The 8,814-nt window shown below is 32.7% G+C and overlaps 1 long non-coding RNA gene across 1 annotated transcript; it reads right to left on the reverse strand.

The window, feature by feature from the left end:
• Positions 1-4,104: 4,104 nt before the first annotated feature.
• On the reverse strand, positions 4,105-8,562 carry LOC105428309 (uncharacterized). Its single transcript, XR_967986.2, has 3 exons — positions 8,542-8,562; positions 4,592-5,841; positions 4,105-4,405 (listed from the first exon to the last, which is right to left on the reverse strand). It is a non-coding gene; the product is annotated as an uncharacterized LOC105428309 (long non-coding RNA).
• Positions 8,563-8,814: the final 252 nt, after the last annotated feature.

An 8,814-nucleotide genomic window follows, 5' to 3' on the forward strand; every position in this document is an offset into this window, starting at 1 on the left:
CGAGCGGACGAGCGAGAGAGCGAGCGAGCGCTCGCTCGTACCGCGTGTCGTATGAATCGACGAAGCGGCGGAGATAAGCGTGCAACTTTTTCGCAGCATCGATTGGCGCGTTCGAGTGCCGAGTTACGTGAAATTAAAGGGAAGAAAGCGAAAGTAGGGATAGCGAACACCTTGCTGTTCCGTGAATTAGGCTTATGAGAGAAGTAAAGTGATAAAGTAGCTAGATAAGTTCGTTGCTCATCGCGCTCGTACTCCTAATCGTACTTTATATCTGCTCGTTCGTTTCTTTTCTTTTTTGTACTAAACACTAGAAATAGTGCTCTATTTATTTTCTGGTATCATATTTTTTTTATTTTTATTTTATTCTTCAATCAGATATAGCTAAGAGTCAGATAAATTCTATCAATTTTATGTATTGCGACTATGTATACTTCTATTTCATGAATAACTATCGTGTGACATAAAGAAAAATATTTATATACCTTAACCATACCTTAATATCTTTAATCGATTACAAAATATTCTAAAAAAAAAAAGATACAACGAAATATTTTAACATAATTTATTTAACACATTTTATTTGTATTTGTTATCCGTAACGGATAAGATACGTACAACATATATAACAAACAAACAAACATACAAACATACAAACTGTCAAAATGCATTATCTCCACGATGATCCAATCAGATATTGCAGAAAAATGACAGTTTAAACTTTGATACATTCGAATATCGATTTAATATGTCTTTTATAAAAAAAAAAATGAGTCATAATAAATCGTTAAATGAAATCTTGAAAGAGAAATAAATTTTATGTATAAACAATTTTGATGATAATTCAGACAATAAATTATTGTTTAAATGTATTGATATGTGCTGTTATTAAAATGAACGGCAAATAGCAAGTTTTGTTACTTGGGAAATTGAGGAAAAGATGGATATTAGAATTGAGGAAAAGACAGGATATTGATTATGTTTAATGCAAATTGTGTAATTGTATTTTCCGATAACAATCTTATCAGAAGGAATGTAAATACAATGTGTGTGCGTCGTAATAATCTTTACTTTACTTAATAAAAACGATAACTAGTGCGGAAGTTTTCATGTTGTCCGCAAGAACATAGCCGTAAGTCGCTGTTACGTCAGTTACAATTTAAAATAATATAAATATAATGAGTCAGGTTTTTCAATACCTGACGAGTAGCTCGTTGAACAATGTGGGCGTTTACTTATTTGCATGTGAAATCGATTTATTCTAAGATTAATTTTCATAACGTTGCGTCTCAAGGTGACAATCGACGGGAACTCTTAACTATAATGACGCAGAAAAATCAGATGTTATCTAAAGAATATAAATAGGAGTGGGGAGACTTGTAAGATAATTTATACACAGACATAAATGTGGAGCATTTATTGCATCACAAAATAAAATCAGATATTTGGATAGACGAGTAAATAACAATCGAATATCATAGCAGCGTCATCTGTATGATGATTGCTCAAGATTCCTTACGCAGATGGCGTTAGTCATTTGTATGTTTCAATTATTTATTTAATACCATACGTTTATCCGAATTATATCTTCTTCGCACATTTCAACGGTTTAACATTCCCTATGTCTAAAACATTTTGTATATCAACTGAAATTGTTGCAATTGATTTATTATCTCGATTATTTATTCGAATATATTTCAGGATTATTTTTCCAGATGAACAATCTCGCAAAATTCGCGCCATCGATAGATTTTAACTCAATTGGTTAATTTCGAGACGCGTTATGGTAAACATGGAACATGTTCAAATCAATTCTCAACGTTTCTCGCACAGAAGTGAATCGCGCGCGATAAAAAATAATTACGAGTATCTTCCGCGGCGCTGAACATTTATTGTGATATAAATAAAATCTGTTTTCTATAGAATTAATTGTACTCGTTATATTCAGAATGAAATAGAAGAATATTCAAAATTTGACGAAAACAAGAGAAAGAAAATTTTAGTGCAATCTAGTACGGCGATAAAAACACATCTAAGAACATCGCATTATGATATCGCAACTTGACATCGGTGTCGCGGATTTATATTTTTTATGTGCTGCTTTCGCACTTCGAAAAATGCCATATTGTTTTTCGACAGAGTTTGAATTCGGGACAAGTGCGAAACGCGTCTGACAAATCGTTTTTACATTGTTACATATTTCTGACGATCTTGTTAACATGAAAAGATAAATTTCGTGAATAGCGGCGAGTGTCTTTTGCGGTATCAGACATTTGTTAAACAAGTGGTTGTTTGAAGTGAGCTTCGCTATTTCGATGTCGTTTATGTGATGTTGTTTATATCTGTGTATGAGTGATTCTGTAATCTGTGTGGTTTTAGAATCGATCAAGTTAGTTTTTTCACATCTTTTCTCATATGGTTTTCGCACATTTTCTTGGAGTGAATGTGGGATAGAAACTTAGCCATCAAGTATGTGCATTTTATAATTAATTATATATTTTTTCTTTCTTTCATTAATATTTAAATATAATTTTAAATAATAATAAGACGTAGATGGCAGAAAATGCCATTTTCTGATTTCTCGTTATTTGTGCAGAAGTTTTAATTAAAATACAAATATTTGTTCTTACTTTTTGCTTCCGAATTAATATTGACTAATGAGAAATAAATAATCAATTTATAAATAAAAAATTATACGGGTTTTTAGAATGATATTAATAAAAGGTTATTTATTATTTATTTATTATTTATTATTAAAGTCATATTTTACTAATAATATATTTGAATTTAAAACTTAAGGGATACAGTTGTATTACTATATTACCGATGATCGAGTTGAAGAAATTTATTTTTCCAACACTACATTTTAACGACAGTATTTTATTCATGTCAAAACGACAGAAGGTAAACTTACAGAAAATTTAAATTTGACATTTGACAAAACAATAATGCAACAATATTAAACTAAGCAGTCAAACTATTTGAAAATTTAAATTTACTTTAATCTAATCTAATATTTCAAGTGGAAATATGTTTAAAAAAAACACGAATATTAATCATTTTTAGCTTAAAAATACAAGAAATATTATTAAAATAATATTTCTTTTAACTGTTAATATAATAAGAATATAATAAATATTCATATGTACATTTTATATATAAATTTCATATGTACATTATATGATATTTAAACACACAAATTTAACTTCTGTCCTGTGTTATCATTGAAAGATAATTGCAGAGCAAGAAATTATTTTTTTCAACATTTGACATATTTTGCAAGTCAAACATAATCTGCCATTTATTCTAATATTTCTTATTTCAAATAGTTTTCATTAAAATTAATAATTTTGTTTTGTCGGTAATATTCTTTTAATTGTCGATAGCAAAGTATTAATATAAATTTGTTATAAATCCAAATAATAAATTTTAAAAGATTTTTATCAAATAATAAAACAATATTTAATGTTGTTATAATTAAATATTTTTATGATTTATTACATTTTGTTTACCTACGTAAATCAATAAATATGGTGATATTTAATAAGTGATGTTACATCGTTTGTGCGCTGAGATAAAGCGAACTAAACTGAGTAGAAAAATCTTATATCATTTTAAGATTTTTGCAATATAATTATAAGAAATTAAGATAAGAAATTAATAATTAAATATCGCTAGATAAGCGCATTTCCATCCGATCCATTAGCAAATGCAAACGTGTATTGAGGCTGATCGTTGAACGTTATGCGCATTTACGATTGTTAAAAGTATGGCAAGAGTATGGCATGTTTAGAATGTGTGATCTATAAATAATAGAGCATTCGCTTAATAACATTTTCAAATTTCATCTTCATTCGCGAACACTGAATAGTCGTATTTCCATGCGCTTGCATTTGTTGATAGAACAGACAGTTATGCGTTTATTCGATGATCTTTATATTATTTTTAATTCCTTGTTAACTATTACGAAAATCACAAAGTTGTAGAGGACCACTTTTCTACTACAGTTGTTCGCTCCGTCTGCACACAAATAATTAATTATTATCATTAATTATTAAATATCCTATGTATTTAAACATGGAGTAGAAAAAGATTAATGAAAAGAAATTATTTGTTTGACAAAGTTATTTATAATAAAAATAATAGTACACAGAATATTAGGTGCATATTATATAGTTATAAAACCATACTGGACTTTTGATGGGCGATGGACTTTATCAAAATTTGCTTTTTTAAAGAAGGCTTTTTTATTTAAAACGTTTACCTTCAAATAGATGTATTATAGAATGACTCGAAAGAATCTGATCGCATTATGATACGAGAGATATAAAAGTCGTGTGATAATTTTCGTTGCTAATATGGCACTTCCAGAAAGAGATATTCTGCATCACTGCTCTCGCACACTATTCTACAATTAAAGAAAAAAGATATTTCGTCATTCTAATCAGTTTATTTCACTTTATATATAACAATAATTAAGAAATATTCTTTTCTCAGACATTTCCACTTTCGTAGAAAATGTACAAAGTAATATTTTAAAAAAAAACCCATTAAAAACTGAAAATGCTACGAAAACTTTGTCGAACCTATTTACCTGGTGCGAGAAAGAACGTCGAAATGTTTTACGTTTATAAGACCTTTCTACAACCTCCGGTACGAAGAGGCCTGTAGCCCTGTGGACATTTCGGCACTGGCCGATTTCGTACGGGGAAAGTCAGTGGCCGTCCCTCACACGCGAATACTAACATTATCGACACGAGAATCAGTAGAATCAAACGGGCGGGTGCCATTATTCCAGGCGATTATTCAATCTTTCAGTCACCCTCTCAAATTTCAAGTCGGATAGATGAAGAGCTAGACAGATTGGCGTCAGGTTTCTCACCTTCTTCTTCCTCAGCGTACCCTTGCAACATCAAAATGCTAATGGACTGGTTCCTACAACAGTAGCGCGTGTATTTATACACAGCTTAGGGAAACACCATCGGAATGCGGTTTCCTGTATCCTTTCCGTTTTTTGTCATCGTTAATTAGCGGTCAAATTCATATCCTGATTGCTTACGCACGAGCGTTTTATTCGCAACTTCCTCGATGTGATTATTATAATGATTAATGAGTTAATTACGTAATTATTGAGAATGGTTGTGTGTGACGTATGTATTTTTAGGGTTTTATGCGAATATCGTCAACGAATCTTAGTCTTGATGATTCAACGAAAGTACAGGCGATGGAAGGAATGTATGGAAAAAATGTACAAATATATTTAAAATGTTTTATTTATTGTATCTACACAAAGTAGTTTTATATATATATATATATATATATAATGTGTGTGTGTATGTATGTGTGCATATATGTGAATATCTTAATTATTAACATTTTATATGCTTTAAGCTAAGTTCCACCTAAATCTAAATCATTTGTACATACATGAATAACTTTGTACATACACTAATAATTTGAACTATAATTTTGTTCGGAGGAAATTAGTTTAATTTATTTTGCGAACACTAAAACACTAATTATTTATTTTTTAATATGAAAGATTAATTTAATATTCCATGATATATTTTTTCACTTTGGTTTTAATTGCTGCATGCCTGATATAAGATCTATTTTTGGCGCTTGTGAGCAATAAACATAGCAAAATAATTTAGTATCTTCTCATCTTGATTGCGTTTCGAAGAAAAACCGTAATTGAGGAAGGATTTTGCGATTATAGATCTTACATATACAATTAATTCATTAGGTACATTTTCCATGATTCTCATTAATTTTCGACAATGTTTCCTTCTTCGACAATTTTCTTCTTTTTCATTATAATGGTTCAATTATTCTATGAAGATTCTGTAACAAAAATCAAAAGTATCTTGTCATTTCGATCTGTTTTACGCGAGGTTTTACACATAAATGTTATATACATGCGATCGGAAGTAAGAAACTACTATGCAACGTATACGGAAATAGAATGACTGCTATAAATAAAGGTCTGAGCAATTTATTGCATATTTAAGTTTGATGCGGTATAAAGAGATCGATACGAGGTGACGATTGTGTGCATATCTGATGGACGAGTAAGTTACTGGAATAGTTGATGATTGTAGCGACTTCCGGCAAAGAAAGTCAACGTTAAAGTGTCACACTTCGTCGGAATTATGAGCTTACGTCATGCGGCAATCAACGAGACACAACCGGGACCGTATTTGACATCAGTGTATCGTACGAATCAATTATTATTGATGGACGTATAAGAGAGTTAAAAAGATTGAGGAGTATACAAGTTAACACAAATTCATAATCATTTTATCATTTTTTATATAATATTATTCCTAAAAATATTATGCTTTGTTATTTATTTACGCGCCGATGATGAAGCTGTAACTAATTTTGAATTTAAAATGAATATAAATAAGTAGTTTAAAAAATAAAAATGTACTAATAAAGAAACAAAAAAACTAATAATAATTAAGCAAATGATTATCAATGCGCAAATATATTAACAAGTATTGTGTACAAATATTGTATTTCGAATATATTAAAAATGTATATAGCTCATGTTTTAATTTATATATATATATATATATATATATATATTTCTAATTTATATACATTTATATATATAAAACAAAGAAAAGGCTAAATAAAAATTAAGCGCGGTTATCAGTGCGCTTAACTTTTATTTAGCCTTTTCTTTATTTTTGAAATTTTAAGATTTCGGTAATAGAAATAATATATCGCTTATGCCGTTACATTTGCGACGCAATTATCGATGGTTTGTTTAACGAAGACTTCCTGTTTTGCTCTTACCTAAAAGACGCTCCGACAGCGATTTCCAACTTTGACCTTTTCCGGTGGACATTGTATAGGGACATTAATGATCGATCCCGCTTCGATTTTGTAAGCGTCAAAGCGCAAAAATCGCTTGTCCTCCTGCGAGTTATTTGTGATAGTTGCGCGCGTGTCCGGCGTCGACAGGATGAAAAATAACGCTATCGCGAACGTTATAGCCAATAAAAGCCTCATAGTTTGCTTGTGTAGAATACAGCGTGCAATCAACGACTGCAAAGCCCGACGAGATCTCGCCTCTCCGTAACTTTATTCCGCGATCACGTCGTTTTCAATCTGTTGGAATTATCTGCGGATTCGCGTGGTTGTCACGAATAAATTTTCCTCCTTATATTGATCACCTCGAGAATTTAAACGTACGTACTGCTCAATGAGAGAGAGAGAGAGAGAGAGAGAGAGAGAGAGAGAGAGAGAGAGAGAGAGAGAGAGAGAGAGAGAGAGAGAGAGAGAAATCACGTGCAACACACGTAATCACACAGGTAATCTTTACGTATCTCCAAGAGGCTTCGAGGAAATGATTCAGGAGATTCCTGAAGTGCAGAAGTTATTCTTGAATAAACTACGTTAATCGCGACGCGATTATCGACACTTGTGACGTACTAATGCTCGCGCCTCGAAAATACGTGGTTCAGAATGATTATTATCGGCGTCCAGCTCATGGCTCACAGTTCGCGTTATTCACGTCGCGAAGAGTCCCGTTTCGAATTTCATCGGACAAGTGTCACGTGAGCGTGAGAGACACGGGATTCGGATTCGATACGTTTGAATGGTCGACTCCGAAATCTCGCATTTTCCGCCAGAAAATCGCGAGACGTCGAGCAACGGACGCGCCCGAATCGCCGAGAAACTGATGACGATTGATGATTTCTGTTCCGCGACGCCGCCACCGCCGCCGTCCGTCGTCGTCGTCGTCGTCGTCTCAGACTCCTCGGAACAAACGCAAACAGACCACTCGGAAACGGACGGGCTAATTAAAATCGGCCTTGTACAAACCGGCTTAAAAGGTTGCTTTATCTACGACGCGAAGTATCGCGAAGACGAGAGCCAACGGCTTTATCAGTCTGGCGTGTCCGGAATTTTTCATCGATTTGAGATTACGATACCGGGAATACTGCGTGACGAAATCTTGAACTTTACTTGGACTTGGCTCGCGATTTACCGGTAATTCAATCTTTCGGCTAAAAATACGAGCGAGGTTCGACGGTCCGAATAATTTTCAAAAAATTAATTCCAAAAATAATAGTATACAACGTGTAAATTATAGAGGATAAAATAAACAAGTGATATGATAATTTTTATTAAATCATTAAATTCAGAAAGAAATGAAATTAAGTAAACAGAGTTTCATCTATGAGAATTCTCGATAACCCTTAGTAGCACATTTATTGATAGTGACGATCTTTATTGCTGAGAAATTGCTGAATGAACACGATTATCACACGTGATAACGCACTATTTTTATACGAGAAACTTGTTTTTCTCAAGGATTACTTTGAGAAAACTTTATTTTGCGTTCTTTTCCTTTTCACGAGTAATTACGTATCTGTTTTTCCGATAATCTCTATGTAAACAACAAAAAATATTTAAAATACATGATTAGAATGTACTGTAAAAAATGTATATTAGAATATAATTAGAAATCTGGTATGTGATGGAAAAAAATTAGGATTCGTAACGATATCGCATTTAAAACGCACGTACCTTATCGCTAATCGTTTGTCGAATTCGGTCACCACACTGTCCTACACTTGCCACGTCGGTCGGCTTGCTGACCCGGTTGACAGGTGACGATATTAGTCCTTCGTGGGACGAATATTATTCTACCTTCTACCGTGACCTCCGGGGATGGCGTGGATGCGGCGGCGCCAGTAAAATTTAACATTTGCGAGGTGTTACCTTGCCGTATCAATCTCTCGAGGGACATCGCCACGTCCGAGAAGGACCAACACTCGGCGAGGCTCGAGGCTAGGATCA

Source organism: Pogonomyrmex barbatus, unplaced genomic scaffold, assembly GCF_055798465.1.
Source record: "Pogonomyrmex barbatus isolate J1 unplaced genomic scaffold, ASM5579846v1 scaffold4, whole genome shotgun sequence".
NCBI lineage: Eukaryota > Metazoa > Arthropoda > Insecta > Hymenoptera > Formicidae > Pogonomyrmex > Pogonomyrmex barbatus.